A 17134-nucleotide genomic window follows, 5' to 3' on the forward strand; every position below is an offset into this window, starting at 1 on the left:
TGTCCAGCTCTGGACAGCAGGGTCTGAGAACACTCACTGCCCCGGGTCCTGCTCTGGACAGCAGGGTCTGAGAACACTCACCGCCGCCCCATGTCCAGCTCTGGACAGCAGGGTCTGAGAACACTCACTGCCCCATGTCCTGCTCTGGACAGCAGGGTCTGAGAACACTCACTGCCCCATGTCCTGCTCTCGACAGAAGGGTCTGAGAACACTCACCGCCCCATGTCCTGCTCTGGACAGCAGGGTCTGAGAACACTCACTGCCCCATGTCCAGCTCTGGACACCAGGGTCTGAGAACACTCGCTGCCCCATGTCCAGCTCTGGACAGCAGGGTCTGAGAACACTCACTGCCCCATGTCCTGCTCTCCACAGCAGGGTCTGAGAACACTCACCGCCCCATGTCCTGCTCTGGACAGCAGGGTCTGAGAACACTCACTGCCCCATGTCCTGCTCTCGACAGAAGGGTCTGAGAACACTCACTGCCCCATGTCCTGCTCTGGACAGCAGGGTCTGAGAACACTCACTGCCCCATGTCCAGCTCTGGACAGCAGGGTCTGAGAACACTCGCTGCCCCATGTCCAGCTCTGGACAGCACGGTCTGAGAACACTCACCGCCCCATGTCCAGCTCTGGACAGCAGGGTCTGAGAACACTCACCGCATCATGTCCAGCTCTGGACAGCAGCGTCTGAGAACACTCACTGCCCCATTTCCTGCTCTGGACAGCAGGGTCTGAGAACACTCACTGCCCCATGTCCAGCTCTGGACAGCAGGGTCTGAGAACACTCGCTGCCCCATGTCCAGCTCTGGACAGCACGGTCTGAGAACACTCACCGCCCCATGTCCAGCTCTGGACAGCAGGGTCTGAGAACACTCACCGCATCATGTCCAGCTCTGGACAGCAGGGTCTGAGAACACTCACCGCCCCGGGTCCTGCTCTGGACAGCAGGATCTGAGAACACTCACCGCCCCATGTCCAGCTCTGGACAGCAGGGTCTGAGAACGCTCACTGCCCCGGGTCCAGCTCTGGACAGCAGGGTCTGAGAACACTCACCACCCCGGGTCCAGCTCTGGACAGCAGGGTCTGAGAACACTCACTGCCCCGGGTCCAGCTCTGGACAGCATGGTCTGAGAAAAATCGACGCCCCATGTCCAGCTCTGGACAGCAGGGTCTGAGAACACTCACCGCTCGATGTCCAGCTCTGGACAGCAGGGTCTGAGAACACTCACCGCCCCATGTCCAGCTCTGGAAAGCAGGGTCTGAGAACATTCACCGCCCCATGTCCAGCTCTGGACAGCAGGGTCTGAGAACACTCACTGCCCCGGGCCCTGCTCTGGACAGCAGGGTCTGAGAATACTCACCGCCCCATGTCCAGCTCTGGACAGCAGGGTCTGAGAACAATCAATGCCCCATGTCCAGCTCTGGACAGCAGGGTCTGAGAACACTCACCGCCCCATGTCCAGCTCTGGACAGCAGGGTCTGAGAACACTCACCGCATCATGTCCAGCTCTGGACAGCAGGGTCTGAGAACACTCACCGCCCTGGGTCCTGCTCTGGACAGCAGGGTCTGAGAACACTCACCGCCCCATGTCCAGCTCTGTACAGCAGGGTCTGAGAACACTCACGGCCCCATGTCCAGCTCTGGACAGCAGGGTCTGAGAACACTCACTGCCCCATGTCCAGCTCTGGACAGAAGGGTCTGAGAACACTCACTGCCCCATGTCCTGCTCTGGATAGCAGGGTCTGAGAACACTCACGGCCCCATGTCCAGCTCTGGACAGCAGGGTCTGAGAATACTCACCGCCCCATGTCCAGCTCCGGACAGCAGGGTCTGAGAACAATCAACGCCCCATGTCCAGCTCTGGACAGCAGGGTCTGAGAACAATCAGCGCCCCATGTCCAGCTCTGGACAGCAGGGTCTGAGAACACTCACTGCCCCATGTCCAGCTCTGGACAGCAGGGTCTGAGAACACTCACAGCCCCATGTCCAGCTCTGGACAGCAAGGTCTGAGAACACTCACTGCCCCGGGTCCAGCTCTGGACAGCAGGTTCTGAGAACACTCACTGCCCCATGTCCAGCTCTGGACAGCAGGGTCTGAGAACACTCACTGCCCCATGTCCTGCTCTGGACAGCAGGGTCTACGAACACTCACCGCCCCATGTCCAGGTCTGGACAGCAGGGTCTGAGAACACTCACTGCCCTATGTCCAGCTCTGTACAGCAGCGTCTGAGAATACTCACTGCCCCATGTCCAGCTCTGGACAGCAGAGTCTGAGAACACTCACTACCCCATGTCCAGCTCTGGACAGCAGGGTCTGAGAACACTCATCGCCCCATGTCCAGCTCTGTACAGCAGGGTCTGAGAACACTTACTGCCCCATGTCCAGCTCTGGACAGCAGGGTCTGAGAACACTCAATGCCCCATGCCCAGCTCTGGACAGCAGGGTCTGAGAACAGTCACCGCCCCATGTCCAGCTCTGGACAGCAGGGTCTGAGAACACTCACTGCCCCGGGTCCTGCTCTGGACAGCAGGGTCTGAGCACACTCACCGCCGCTCCATGTCCAGCTCTGGACAGCAGGGTCTGAGAACACTCACTGCCCCATGCCCTGCTCTGGACAGCAGGGTCTGAGAACACTCACTGCCCCATGTCCGGCTCTGGACAGCAGGGTCTGAGAACACTCACTGCCCCATGTCCAGCTCTGGACAGCAGGGTCTGAGAACACTCACCACCCCATGTCCAGCTCTGGTCAGCAGGGACTGAGAACACTCACCGCATCATGTCCAGCTCTGGACAGCACGGTCTGAGAACACTCACTGCCCCATGTCCTGCTCTGGACAGCAGGGTCTGAGAACACTCACTGCCCCATGTCCAGCTCTGGACAGCAGGGTCTGAGAATAATCACTGCCCCGGGTCCAGCTCTGGACAGCAGGGTCTGAGAACACTCACTGCCCCATGTCCAGCTCTGGACAGCAGGGTCTGAGAACACTCACTGCCCCATGTCCAGCTCTGGACAGCAGGGTCTGAGAACGCTCACTGCCCCATTTCCAGCTCTGGACAGCAGGTTCTGAGAATACTCACCGCCCCATGTCCAGCTCTGGACAGCAGGGTCTGAGAACACTGACTGCCCCATGTCCAGCTCTGGACAGCAGGATCTACGAACACTCACCGCCCCATGTCCAGCTCTGGACAGCAGGGTCTGAGAACACTCACTGCCCCATGTCCAGCTCAGGACAGCAGGGTCTGAGAACACTCACTGCCCCATGTCCAGCTCTGGACAGCAGCGTCTGAGAACACTCACCGCATCATCTCCAGCTCTGGACAGCAGGGTCTGAGAACACTCACCGCCCCGGGCCCTGCCCTGGACAGCAGGGTCTGAGAACACTCACTGCCCCGGGCCCTGCTCTGGACAGCAGAGTCTGAGAACACCCACTGCCCCATGTCCAGCTCTGGACAGCAGGGTCTGAGAAAACTCACTGCCCCGGGCCCTGCTCTGGACAGCAGGGTCTGAGAACACTCACTGCCCCATGTCCAGCTCTGGACAGCAGGGTCTGAGAACACTCACCGCCCCATGTCCAGCTCTGGACAGCAGTGTCTGAGAACACTCACTGCCCCATGTCCAGCTCTGGACAGCAGGGTCTGAGAACACTCACCACCCCGAGTCCTGCTCTGGACAGCAGGGTCTGAGAACACTCACTTCCCCGGGTCCAGCTCTGGACAGCAGGGTCTGAGAACACTCACCGCCCCATGTCCAGCTCTGGACAGCAGGTTCTGAGAACTCTCACTGCCCCATGTCCAGCTCTGGACAGCAGGGTCTGAGAACACTCACTGCCCCATGTCCAGCTCTGGACAGCAGAGTCTGAGAATACTCAAAACCCCATGTCCAGCTCTGGACAGCAGGGTCTGAGAACACTCACTGCCCCATGTCCAGCTCTGGACAGCAGGGTCTGAGAACACTCACTGCCCCATGTCCAGCTCTGGACAGCAGGGTCTGAGAACACTCACTGCCCCATGTCCAGCTCTGGACAGCAGGGTCTGAGAAAACTCACCGCCCCATGTCCAGCTCTGGACAGCAGGGTCTGAGAACACTCACCGCCCCATGTCCAGCTCTGGACAGCAGGGTCTGAGAACACTCACTACCCCTTGTCCAGCTCTGGACAGCAGGGTCTGAGAACACTCACTGCCCCGGGTCCTGCTCTGGACAGCAGGGTCTGAGAACACTCACCGCCGCCCCATGTCCAGCTCTGGACAGCAGGGTCTGAGAACACTCACTGCCCCATGTCCTGCTCTGGACAGCAGTGTCTGAGAACACTCACTGCCCCATGTCCAGCTCTGGACAGCAGGGTCTGAGAACACTCACTGCCCCATGTCCTGCTCTCCACAGCAGGGTCTGAGAACACTCACCGCCCCATGTCCTGCTCTGGACAGCAGGGTCTGAGAATACTCACTGCCCCGAGTCCAGCTCTGGACAGCAGGGTCTGAGAACACTCACTGCCCCATGTCCAGCTCTGGACAGCAGCATCTGAGAACACTCACTGCCCCATGTCCAGCTCTGGACAGCAGGGTCTGAGAACGCTCACTGCCCCATTTCCAGCTCTGGACAGCAGGGTCTGAGAACACTCACTGCCCCATGTCCAGCTCTGGACAGCAGCGTCTGAGAACACTCACCGCCCCATTTCCAGCTCTGGACAGCAGGGTCTACAAACACTCACCGCCCCATGTCCAGCTCTGGACAGCAGGGTCTGAGAACGCTCACTGCCCCGGGTCCAACTCTGGGCAGCAGGGTCTGAGAACACTCACCACCCCGGGTCCAGCTCTGGACAGCAGAGTCTGAGAACACTCACTGCCCCGGGTCCAGCTCTGGACAGCAGGGTCTGAGAACAATCGACGCCCCATGTCCAGCTCTGGACTGCAGGGTCTGAGAACACTCACTGCCCCATGTCCAGCTCTGGATAGCAGGGTCTGAGAACACTCACCGCCCCATGTCCAGCTCTGGACAGCAGGGTCTGAGAACACTCACTGCCCCATGTCCTGCTCTGGATAGCAGGGTCTGAGAACACTCACGGCTCCATGTCCAGCTCTGGAAAGCAGGGTCTGAGAACATTCACCGCCCCATGTCCAGCTCTGGACAGCAGGGTCTGAGAACAATCAGCGCCCCATGTCCAGCTCTGGACAGCAGGGTCTGAGAACAATCAGCGCCCCATGTCCAGCTCTGGACAGCAGGGTCTGAGAAAACTCACTGCCCCGGGTCCAGCTGTGGACAGCAGGGTTTGAGAACACTCACTGCCCCATGTCCAGCTCCGGACAGCAGGGTCTGAGAACACTCACCGCATCATGTCCAGCTCTGGACAGCAGGGTCTGAGAACACTCACCGCCCCGGGCCCTGCCCTGGACAGCAGGGTCTGAGAACACTCACCGCCCCGGGCCCTGCTCTGGACAGCAGATTCTGAGAACACTCACTGCCCCATGTCCAGCTCTGGACAGCAGGGTCTGAGAAAACTCACTGCCCCGGGCCCTGCTCTGGACAGCAGGGTCTGAGAACACTCACTGCCCCATGTCCAGCTCTGGACAGCAGGGTCTGAGAACACTCACCGCCCCATGTCCAGCTCTGGACAGCAGGGTCTGAGAACACTCACTGCCCCATGTCCAGCTCTGGACAGCAGGGTCTGAGAACACTCACCACCCCGAGTCCTGCTCTGGACAGCAGGGTCTGAGAACACTCACTTCCCCGGGTCCAGCTCTGGACAGCAGGGTCTGAGAACACTCACCGCCCCATGGCCAGCTCTGGACAGCAGGGTCTGAGAACACTCACTGCCCCATGTCCAGCTCTGGACAGCAGGGTCTGAGAACACTCACTGCCCCATGTCCAGCTCTGGACAGCAGAGTCTGAGAATACTCACCACCCCATGTCCAGCTCTGGACAGCAGGGTCTGAGAACACTCACTGCCCCATGTCCAGCTCTGGACAGCAGGGTCTGAGAACACTCACCGCCCCATGTCCAGCTCTGTACAGCAGGGTCTGAGAACACTCACTGCCCCATGTCCAGCTCTGGACAGCAGGGTCTGAGAACACTCACCGCCCCATGTCCAGCTCTGGACAGCAGGGTCTGAGAACACTCACCGCCCCATGTCCAGCTCTGGACAGCAGGGTCTGAGAACACTCACTACCCCTTGTCCAGCTCTGGACAGCAGGGTCTGAGAACACTCACTGCCCCGGGTCCTGCTCTGGACAGCAGGGTCTGAGAACACTCACCGCCGCCCCATGTCCAGCTCTGGACAGCAGGGTCTGAGAACACTCACTGCCCCATGTCCTGCTCTGGACAGCAGTGTCTGAGAACACTCACTGCCCCATGTCCAGCTCTGGACAGCAGGGTCTGAGAACACTCACTGCCCCATGTCCTGCTCTCCACAGCAGGGTCTGAGAACACTCACCGCCCCATGTCCTGCTCTGGACAGCAGGGTCTGAGAACACTCACTGCCCCATGTCCTGCTCTCGACAGAAGGGTCTGAGAACACTCACCGCCCCATGTCCTGCTCTGGACAGCAGGGTCTGAGAACACTCACTGCCCCATGTCCAGCTCTGGACAGCAGGGTCTGAGAACACTCGCTGCCCCATGTCCAGCTCTGGACAGCACGGTCTGAGAACACTCACCACCCCATGTCCAGCTCTGGACAGCAGGGTCTGAGAACACTCACCGCATCATGTCCAGCTCTGGACAGCAGGGTCTGAGAACACTCACTGCCCCATGTCCAGCTCTGGACAGCAGGGTCTGAGAATACTCACTGCCCCGAGTCCAGCTCTGGACAGCAGGGTCTGAGAACACTCACTGCCCCATGTCCAGCTCTGGACAGCAGGATCTGAGAACACTCACTGCCCCATGTCCAGCTCTGGACAGCAGGGTCTGAGAACGCTCACTGCCCCATTTCCAGCTCTGGACAGCAGGGTCTGAGAACACTCACCGACCCATGTCCAGCTCTGGACAGCAGCGTCTGAGAACACTCACCGCCCCATTTCCAGCTCTGGACAGCAGGGTCTACAAACACTCACCACCCCATGTCCAGCTCTGGACAGCAGGGTCTGAGAACGCTCACTGCCCCGGGTCCAGCTCTGGGCAGCATGGTCTGAGAACACTCACCACCCCGGGTCCAGCTCTGGACAGCAGAGTCTGAGAACACTCACTGCCCCGGGTCCAGCTCTGGACAGCAGGGTCTGAGAACAATCAACGCCCCATGTCCAGCTCTGGACTGCAGGGTCTGAGAACACTCACTGCCCCATGTCCTGCTCTGGATTGCAGGGTCTGAGAACACTCACCGCCCCATGTCCAGCTCTGGACAGCAGGGTCTGAGAACACTCACTGCCCCATGTCCTGCTCTGGATAGCAGGGTCTGAGAACACTCACGGCCCCATGTCCAGCTCTGGAAAGCAGGGTCTGAGAACATTCACCGCCCCATGTCCAGCTCTGGACAGCAGGGTCTGAGAACACTCACTGCACCGGGCCCTGCTCTGGACAGCAGGGTCTGAGAACACTCACCGCCCCATGTCCAGCTCTGGACAGCATGGTCTGAGAACACTCACCGCCCCATGTCCAGCTCTGGACAGCAGGGTCTGAGAACACTCACTACCCCTTGTCCAGCTCTGGACAGCAGGGTCTGAGAACACTCACTGCCCCGGGTCCTGCTCTGGACAGCAGGGTCTGAGAACACTCACCGCCGCCCCATGTCCAGCTCTGGACAGCAGGGTCTGAGAACACTCACTGCCCCATGTCCTGCTCTGGACAGCAGTGTCTGAGAACACTCACTGCCCCATGTCCAGCTCTGGACAGCAGGGTCTGAGAACACTCACTGCCCCATGTCCTGCTCTCCACAGCAGGGTCTGAGAACACTCACCGCCCCATGTCCTGCTCTGGACAGCAGGGTCTGAGAACACTCACTGCCCCATGTCCTGCTCTCGACAGAAGGGTCTGAGAACACTCACCGCCCCATGTCCTGCTCTGGACAGCAGGGTCTGAGAACACTCACTGCCCCATGTCCAGCTCTGGACAGCAGGGTCTGAGAACACTCGCTGCCCCATGTCCAGCTCTGGACAGCACGGTCTGAGAACACTCACCACCCCATGTCCAGCTCTGGACAGCAGGGTCTGAGAACACTCACCGCATCATGTCCAGCTCTGGACAGCAGGGTCTGAGAACACTCACTGCCCCATGTCCAGCTCTGGACAGCAGGGTCTGAGAATACTCACTGCCCCGAGTCCAGCTCTGGACAGCAGGGTCTGAGAACACTCACTGCCCCATGTCCAGCTCTGGACAGCAGGATCTGAGAACACTCACTGCCCCATGTCCAGCTCTGGACAGCAGGGTCTGAGAACGCTCACTGCCCCATTTCCAGCTCTGGACAGCAGGGTCTGAGAACACTCACCGACCCATGTCCAGCTCTGGACAGCAGCGTCTGAGAACACTCACCGCCCCATTTCCAGCTCTGGACAGCAGGGTCTACAAACACTCACCACCCCATGTCCAGCTCTGGACAGCAGGGTCTGAGAACGCTCACTGCCCCGGGTCCAGCTCTGGGCAGCATGGTCTGAGAACACTCACCACCCCGGGTCCAGCTCTGGACAGCAGAGTCTGAGAACACTCACTGCCCCGGGTCCAGCTCTGGACAGCAGGGTCTGAGAACAATCAACGCCCCATGTCCAGCTCTGGACTGCAGGGTCTGAGAACACTCACTGCCCCATGTCCTGCTCTGGATTGCAGGGTCTGAGAACACTCACCGCCCCATGTCCAGCTCTGGACAGCAGGGTCTGAGAACACTCACTGCCCCATGTCCTGCTCTGGATAGCAGGGTCTGAGAACACTCACGGCCCCATGTCCAGCTCTGGAAAGCAGGGTCTGAGAACATTCACCGCCCCATGTCCAGCTCTGGACAGCAGGGTCTGAGAACACTCACTGCACCGGGCCCTGCTCTGGACAGCAGGGTCTGAGAATACTCACCGCCCCATGTCCAGCTCTGGACAGCAGGGTCTGAGAACAATCAACGCCCCATGTCCAGCTCTGGACAGCAGGGTCTGAGAACAATCAGCGCCCCATGTCCAGCTCTGGACAGCAGGGTCTGAGAACACTCACTGCCCCATGTCCAGCTCTGGACAGCAGGGTCTGAGAACACTCACAGCCCCATGTTCAGCTCTGCACAGCAGGGTCAGAGAAAACTCACTGCCCCGGGTCCAGCTCTGGACAGCAGGGTCTGAGAACACTCACTGCCCCATGTCCTGCTCTGGACAGCAGGGTCTACGAACACTCACCACCCCATGTCCAGGTCTGGACAGCAGGGTCTGAGGACACTCACTGCCCCATGTCCAGCTCTGGACAGCAGGGTCTGAGAACACTCACTGCCCCATGTCCAGCTCTGGACAGCAGGGTCTGAGAACGCTCACTGCCCCATTTCCAGCTCTGGACAGCAGGGTCTGAGAACACTCACCGCCCCATGTCCAGCTCTGGACAGCAGGGTCGGAGAACACTGACCGCCCAATGTCCAGCTCTGGACAGCACGATCTACGAACACTCACCGCCCCATGTCCAGCTCTGGACAGCAGGGTCTGAGAACACTCACTGCCCCATGTCCAGCTCTGGACAGCAGGGTCTGAGAACACCCACTGCCCCATGTCCAGCTCTGGACAGCAGCGTCTGAGAACACTTACCGCCCCGGGTCCTGCTCTGGACAGCAGGGTCTGAGAACATTCACCGCCCCATGTCGAGCTCTGGACAGCAGGGTCTGGGAACGCTCACTGCCCCGGGTCCAGCTCTGGACAGCAGAGTCTGAGAACACACACCACCCCGGGTCCAGCTCTGGACAGCAGGGTCTGAGAACTCTCACTGCCCCGGGTCCAGCTCTGGACAGCAGGGTCTGAGAACACTCACCGCCCCATGTCCAGCTCTGGACAGCAGGGTCTGAGAATACTCACCACCCCATGTCCAGCTCTGGACAGCAGGGTCTGAGAACACTCACTGCCCCGTCTCCAGCTCTGGACAGCAGGGTCTGAGAACACTCACCGCCCCAATTCCAGCTCTGGACAGCAGGGTCTGAGAACACTCACTGCCCCATGTCCAGCTCTGGACAGCAGGGTCTGAGAATACTCACTGCCACGGATCCAGCTCTGGACAGCAGGGTCTGAGAACACTCACTGCCCCAGGCCCAGCTCTGGGCAACAGGGTCTGAGAATACTCACCGCCCCATGTCCAGCTCTGGACAGCAGGGTCTGAGGACACTCACCGCCCCATGTCCAGCTCTGGACAGCAGGGTCTGAGAAAACTCACTGACCCGGGTCCAGCTCTGGAGTGCAGGGTCTGAGAACACTCACTGCCCTGGGTCCAGCTCTGGACAGCAGGGTCTGAGAACACTCACCGCCCCATGTCCAGCTCTGGACAGCAGCGTCTGAGAACACTCACCGCCCCATGTCCAGCTCTGGACAACAGGGTCTGAGAACGCTCACTGCCGCGGCTCCTGCTCTGGACAGCAGGGTCTGAGAAAACTCACTGCCCCATGTCCAGCTCTGGACAACAGGGTCTGAGAACACTCACTGCCCCATGTCCAGCTCTGGACAGCAAGGTCTCAGAACACTCACTGCACCGGGTCCAGCTCTGGATAGCAGGGTCTGAGAACACTCACTGCCCCATGTCCAGCTCTGGACAGCAGCGTCTGAGAACACTCACCGCCCCATTTCCAGCTCTGGACAGCAGGGTCTACAAACACTCACCACCCCATGTCCAGCTCTGGACAGCAGGGTCTGAGAACAATCAGCGCCCCATGTCCAGCTCTGGACAGCAGGGTCTGAGAAAACTCACTGCCCCGGGTCCAGCTGTGGACAGCAGGGTCTGAGAACACTCACTGCCCCATGTCCAGCTCTGGACAGCTGGGTCTGAGAACACTCACCGCATCATGTCCAGCTCTGGACAGCAGGGTCTGAGAACACTCACCGCCCCGGGCCCTGCCCTGGACAGTAGGGTCTGAGAACACTCACCGCCCCGGGCCCTGCTCTGGACAGCAGATTCTGAGAACACTCACTGCCCCATGTCCAGCTCTGGACAGCAGGGTCTGAGAAAACTCACTGCCCCGGGCCCTGCTCTGGACAGCAGGGTCTGAGAACACTCACTGCCCCATGTCCAGCTCTGGACAGCAGGGTCTGAGAACACTCACCGCCCCATGTCCAGCTCTGGACAGCAGGGTCTGAGAACACTCACTGCCCCATGTCCAGCTCTGGACAGCAGGGTCTGAGAACACTCACTGCCCCATGTCCAGCTCTGGACAGCAGAGTCTGAGAATACTCACCACCCCATGTCCAGCTCTGGACAGCAGGGTCTGAGAACACTCACTGCCCCATGTCCAGCTCTGGACAGCAGGGTCTGAGAACACTCACCGCCCCATGTCCAGCTCTGTACAGCAGGGTCTGAGAACACTCACTGCCCCATGTCCAGCTCTGGACAGCAGGGTCTGAGAACACTCACCGCCCCATGTCCAGCTCTGGACAGCAGGGTCTGAGAACACTCACCACCCCATGTCCAGCTCTGGACAGCAGGGTCTGAGAACACTCACTACCCCTTGTCCAGCTCTGGACAGCAGCGTCTGAGAACACTCACTGCCCCGGGTCCTGCTCTGGACAGCAGGGTCTGAGAACACTCACCGCCGCCCCATGTCCAGCTCTGGACAGCAGGGTCTGAGAACACTCACTGCCCCATGTCCTGCTCTGGACAGCAGTGTCTGAGAACACTCACTGCCCCATGTCCAGCTCTGGACAGCAGGGTCTGAGAACACTCACTGCCCCATGTCCTGCTCTCCACAGCAGGGTCTGAGAACACTCACCGCCCCATGTCCTGCTCTGGACAGCAGGGTCTGAGAACACTCACTGCCCCATGTCCTGCTCTCGACAGAAGGGTCTGAGAACACTCACCGCCCCATGTCCTGCTCTGGACAGCAGGGTCTGAGAACACTCACTGCCCCATGTCCAGCTCTGGACAGCAGGGTCTGAGAACACTCGCTGCCCCATGTCCAGCTCTGGACAGCACGGTCTGAGAACACTCACCACCCCATGTCCAGCTCTGGACAGCAGGGTCTGAGAACACTCACCGCATCATGTCCAGCTCTGGACAGCAGGGTCTGAGAACACTCACTGCCCCATGTCCAGCTCTGGACAGCAGGGTCTGAGAATACTCACTGCCCCGAGTCCAGCTCTGGACAGCAGGGTCTGAGAACACTCACTGCCCCATGTCCAGCTCTGGACAGCAGGATCTGAGAACACTCACTGCCCCATGTCCAGCTCTGGACAGCAGGGTCTGAGAACGCTCACTGCCCCATTTCCAGCTCTGGACAGCAGGGTCTGAGAACACTCACCGACCCATGTCCAGCTCTGGACAGCAGCGTCTGAGAACACTCACCGCCCCATTTCCAGCTCTGGACAGCAGGGTCTACAAACACTCACCACCCCATGTCCAGCTCTGGACAGCAGGGTCTGAGAACGCTCACTGCCCCGGGTCCAGCTCTGGGCAGCATGGTCTGAGAACACTCACCACCCCGGGTCCAGCTCTGGACAGCAGAGTCTGAGAACACTCACTGCCCCGGGTCCAGCTCTGGACAGCAGGGTCTGAGAACAATCAACGCCCCATGTCCAGCTCTGGACTGCAGGGTCTGAGAACACTCACTGCCCCATGTCCTGCTCTGGATTGCAGGGTCTGAGAACACTCACCGCCCCATGTCCAGCTCTGGACAGCAGGGTCTGAGAACACTCACTGCCCCATGTCCTGCTCTGGATAGCAGGGTCTGAGAACACTCACGGCCCCATGTCCAGCTCTGGAAAGCAGGGTCTGAGAACATTCACCGCCCCATGTCCAGCTCTGGACAGCAGGGTCTGAGAACACTCACTGCACCGGGCCCTGCTCTGGACAGCAGGGTCTGAGAATACTCACCGCCCCATGTCCAGCTCTGGACAGCAGGGTCTGAGAACAATCAACGCCCCATGTCCAGCTCTGGACAGCAGGGTCTGAGAACAATCAGCGCCCCATGTCCAGCTCTGGACAGCAGGGTCTGAGAACACTCACTGCCCCATGTCCAGCTCTGGACAGCAGGGTCTGAGAACACTCACAGCCCCATGTTCAGCTCTGCACAGCAGGGTCAGAGAAAACTCACTGCCCCGGGTCCAGCTCTGGACAGCAGGGTCTGAGAACACTCACTGCCCCATGTCCAGCTCTGGACAGCAGGGTCTGAGAATACTCACTGCCCCATGTCCTGCTCTGGACAGCAGGGTCTACGAACACTCACCACCCCATGTCCAGGTCTGGACAGCAGGGTCTGAGGACACTCACTGCCCCATGTCCAGCTCTGGACAGCAGGGTCTGAGAACACTCACTGCCCCATGTCCAGCTCTGGACAGCAGGGTCTGAGAACGCTCACTGCCCCATTTCCAGCTCTGGACAGCAGGGTCTGAGAACACTCACCGCCCCATGTCCAGCTCTGGACAGCAGGGTCTGAGAACACTCACTGCCCCATGTCCAGCTCTGGACAGCAGGGTCTGAGAACACCCACTGCCCCATGTCCAGCTCTGGACAGCAGCGTCTGAGAACACTTACCGCCCCGGGTCCTGCTCTGGACAGCAGGGTCTGAGAACATTCACCGCCCCATGTCGAGCTCTGGACAGCAGGGTCTGGGAACGCTCACTGCCCCGGGTCCAGCTCTGGACAGCAGAGTCTGAGAACACACACCACCCCGGGTCCAGCTCTGGACAGCAGGGTCTGAGAACTCTCACTGCCCCGGGTCCAGCTCTGGACAGCAGGGTCTGAGAACACTCACCGCCCCATGTCCAGCTCTGGACAGCAGGGTCTGAGAATACTCACCACCCCATGTCCAGCTCTGGACAGCAGGGTCTGAGAACACTCACTGCCCCGTCTCCAGCTCTGGACAGCAGGGTCTGAGAACACTCACCGCCCCAATTCCAGCTCTGGACAGCAGGGTCTGAGAACACTCACTGCCCCATGTCCAGCTCTGGACAGCAGGGTCTGAGAATACTCACTGCCACGGATCCAGCTCTGGACAGCAGGGTCTGAGAACACTCACTGCCCCAGGCCCAGCTCTGGGCAACAGGGTCTGAGAATACTCACCGCCCCATGTCCAGCTCTGGACAGCAGGGTCTGAGGACACTCACCGCCCCATGTCCAGCTCTGGACAGCAGGGTCTGAGAAAACTCACTGACCCGGGTCCAGCTCTGGAGTGCAGGGTCTGAGAACACTCACTGCCCTGGGTCCTGCTCTGGACAGCAGGGTCTGAGAACACCCACTGCCCCATGTCCAGCTCTGGACAGCAGCGTCTGAGAACACTTACCGCCCCGGGTCCTGCTCTGGACAGCAGGGTCTGAGAACATTCACCGCCCCATGTCGAGCTCTGGACAGCAGGGTCTGGGAACGCTCACTGCCCCGGGTCCAGCTCTGGACAGCAGAGTCTGAGAACACACACCACCCCGGGTCCAGCTCTGGACAGCAGGGTCTGAGAACTCTCACTGCCCCGGGTCCAGCTCTGGACAGCAGGGTCTGAGAACACTCACCGCCCCATGTCCAGCTCTGGACAGCAGGGTCTGAGAATACTCACCACCCCATGTCCAGCTCTGGACAGCAGGGTCTGAGAACACTCACTGCCCCGTCTCCAGCTCTGGACAGCAGGGTCTGAGAACACTCACCGCCCCAATTCCAGCTCTGGACAGCAGGGTCTGAGAACACTCACTGCCCCATGTCCAGCTCTGGACAGCAGGATCTGAGAATACTCACTGCCACGGTTCCAGCTCTGGACAGCAGGGTCTGAGAACACTCACTGCCCCAGGCCCAGCTCTGGGCAACAGGGTCTGAGAATACTCACCGCCCCATGTCCAGCTCTGGACAGCAGGGTCTGAGGACACTCACCGCCCCATGTCCAGCTCTGGACAGCAGGGTCTGAGAAAACTCACTGACCCGGGTCCAGCTCTGGAGTGCAGGGTCTGAGAACACTCACTGCCCTGGGTCCAGCTCTGGACAGCAGGGTCTGAGAACACTCACCGCCCCATGTCCAGCTCTGGACAGCAGCGTCTGAGAACACTCACCGCCCCATGTCCAGCTCTGGACAACAGGGTCTGAGAACGCTCACTGCCCCGGCTCCTGCTCTGGACAGCAGGGTCTGAGAAAACTCACTGCCCCATGTCCAGCTCTGGACAACAGGGTCTGAGAACACTCACTGCCCCATGTCCAGCTCTGGACAGCAGGGTCTCAGAACACTCACTGCCCCGGGTCCAGCTCTGGATAGCAGGGTCTGAGAACACTCACTGCCCCATGTCCAGCTCTGGACAGCAGGGTCTATGAACACTCACTGCCCCATGTCCAGCTCTGGACAGCAGGGTCTGAGAACACTCACCGCCCCATGTCCAGCTCTGGACAGCAGGGTCTGAGAACGCTCACTGCCCCATGTCCAGCTCTGGACAGCAGGGTCTGAGAACACTCACTGCCCCATGTCCAGCTCTCGACAGCAGGGTCTGAGAACACTCACTGCCCTGGGTCCAGCTCTGGACCGCAGGGTCTGAGAACTCTCACCACCCCATGTCCAGCTGGGGACAGCAGGGTCTGAGAACACTCACTGCCCCATGTCCTGCTCTGGATAGCAGGGTCTGAGAACACTCACTGCCCCATGTCCTGCTCTGGCTAGCAGGGTCTGAGAACACTCACGGCCCCATGTCCAGCTCTGGAAAGCAGGGTCTGAGAACATTCACCGCCCCATGTCCAGCTCTGGACAGCAGGGTCTGAGAACACTCACTGCACCGGGCCCTGCTCTGGACAGCAGGGTCTGAGAATACTCACAGCCCCATGTCCAGCTCTGGACAGCAGGGTCTGAGAACAATCAACGCCCCATGTCCAGCTCTGGACAGCAGGGTCTGAGAACAATCAGCGCCCCATGTCCAGCTCTGGACAGCAGGGTCTGAGAACACTCACTGCCCCATGTCCAGCTCTGGACAGCAGGGTCTGACAACACTCACTGCCCCATGTCCAGCTCTGGACAGCAGGGTCTGAGAACACTCACAGCCCAATGTCCAGCTCTGGACAGCAGGGTCTGAGAACACTCACTGCCCCTGGTCCAGCTCTGGACAGCAGGGTCTGAGAACACTCACTGCCCCATGTCCAGCTCTGGACAGCAGGGTCTGAGAATACTCACTGCCCCATGTCCTGCTCTGGACAGCAGGGTCTACGAACACTCACCGCCCCATGTCCAGGTCTGGACAGCAGGGTCTGAGAACACTCACTGCCCCATGTCCAGCTCTGGACAGCAGGGTCTGAGAACACTCACTGCCCCATGCCCTGCTCTGGACAGCAGGGTCTGAGAACACTCACTGCCCCATGTCGAGCTCTGGACAGCAGGGTCTGAGAACACTCACTGCCCCATGTCCAGCTCTGGACAGCAGGGTCTGAGAACACTCACCGCCCCATGTCCAGCTCTGGACAGCAGGGTCTGAGAACACTCACCGCATCATGTCCAGCTCTGGACAGCAGGGTCTGAGAACACTCACTGCCCCATGTCCTGCTCTGAACAGCAGCGTCTGAGAACACTCACTGCCCCATGTCCAGCTCTGGACAGCAGGGTCTGAGAATACTCACTGCCCCGGGTCCAGCTCTGGACAGCAGGGTCTGAGAACACTCACTGCCCCATGTCCAGCTCTGGACAGCAGGGTCTGAGAACACTCACTGCCCCATGTCCAGCTCTGGACAGCAGGGTCTGAGAATACTCACTGCCCCGGGTCCAGCTCTGGACAGCAGGGTCTGAGAACACTCACTGCCCCATGTCCAGCTCTGGACAGCAGGGTCTGAGAACACTCACTGCCCCATGTCCAGCTCTGGACAGCAGGGTCTGAGAACGCTCACTGCCCCATTTCCAGCTCTGGACAGCAGGTTCTGAGAACACTCACCGTCCCATGTCCAGCTCTGGACAGCAGGGTCTGAGAACACTGACCGCCCCATGTCCAGCTCTGGACAGCAGGGTCTGAGAACACTCACTGCCCCATGTCCAGCTCTGCAAAGCAGGGTCTGAGAACACACACTGCCCCATGTCCAGCTCTGGACAGCAGCATCTGAGAACACTCACCGCATCA

This window comes from Somniosus microcephalus, chromosome 6 (assembly GCF_052327205.1).
Source record: "Somniosus microcephalus isolate GS21.2 chromosome 6, FLI_Smic_1.0, whole genome shotgun sequence".
In the NCBI taxonomy this organism is placed as follows: Eukaryota; Metazoa; Chordata; class Chondrichthyes; order Squaliformes; family Somniosidae; genus Somniosus; species Somniosus microcephalus.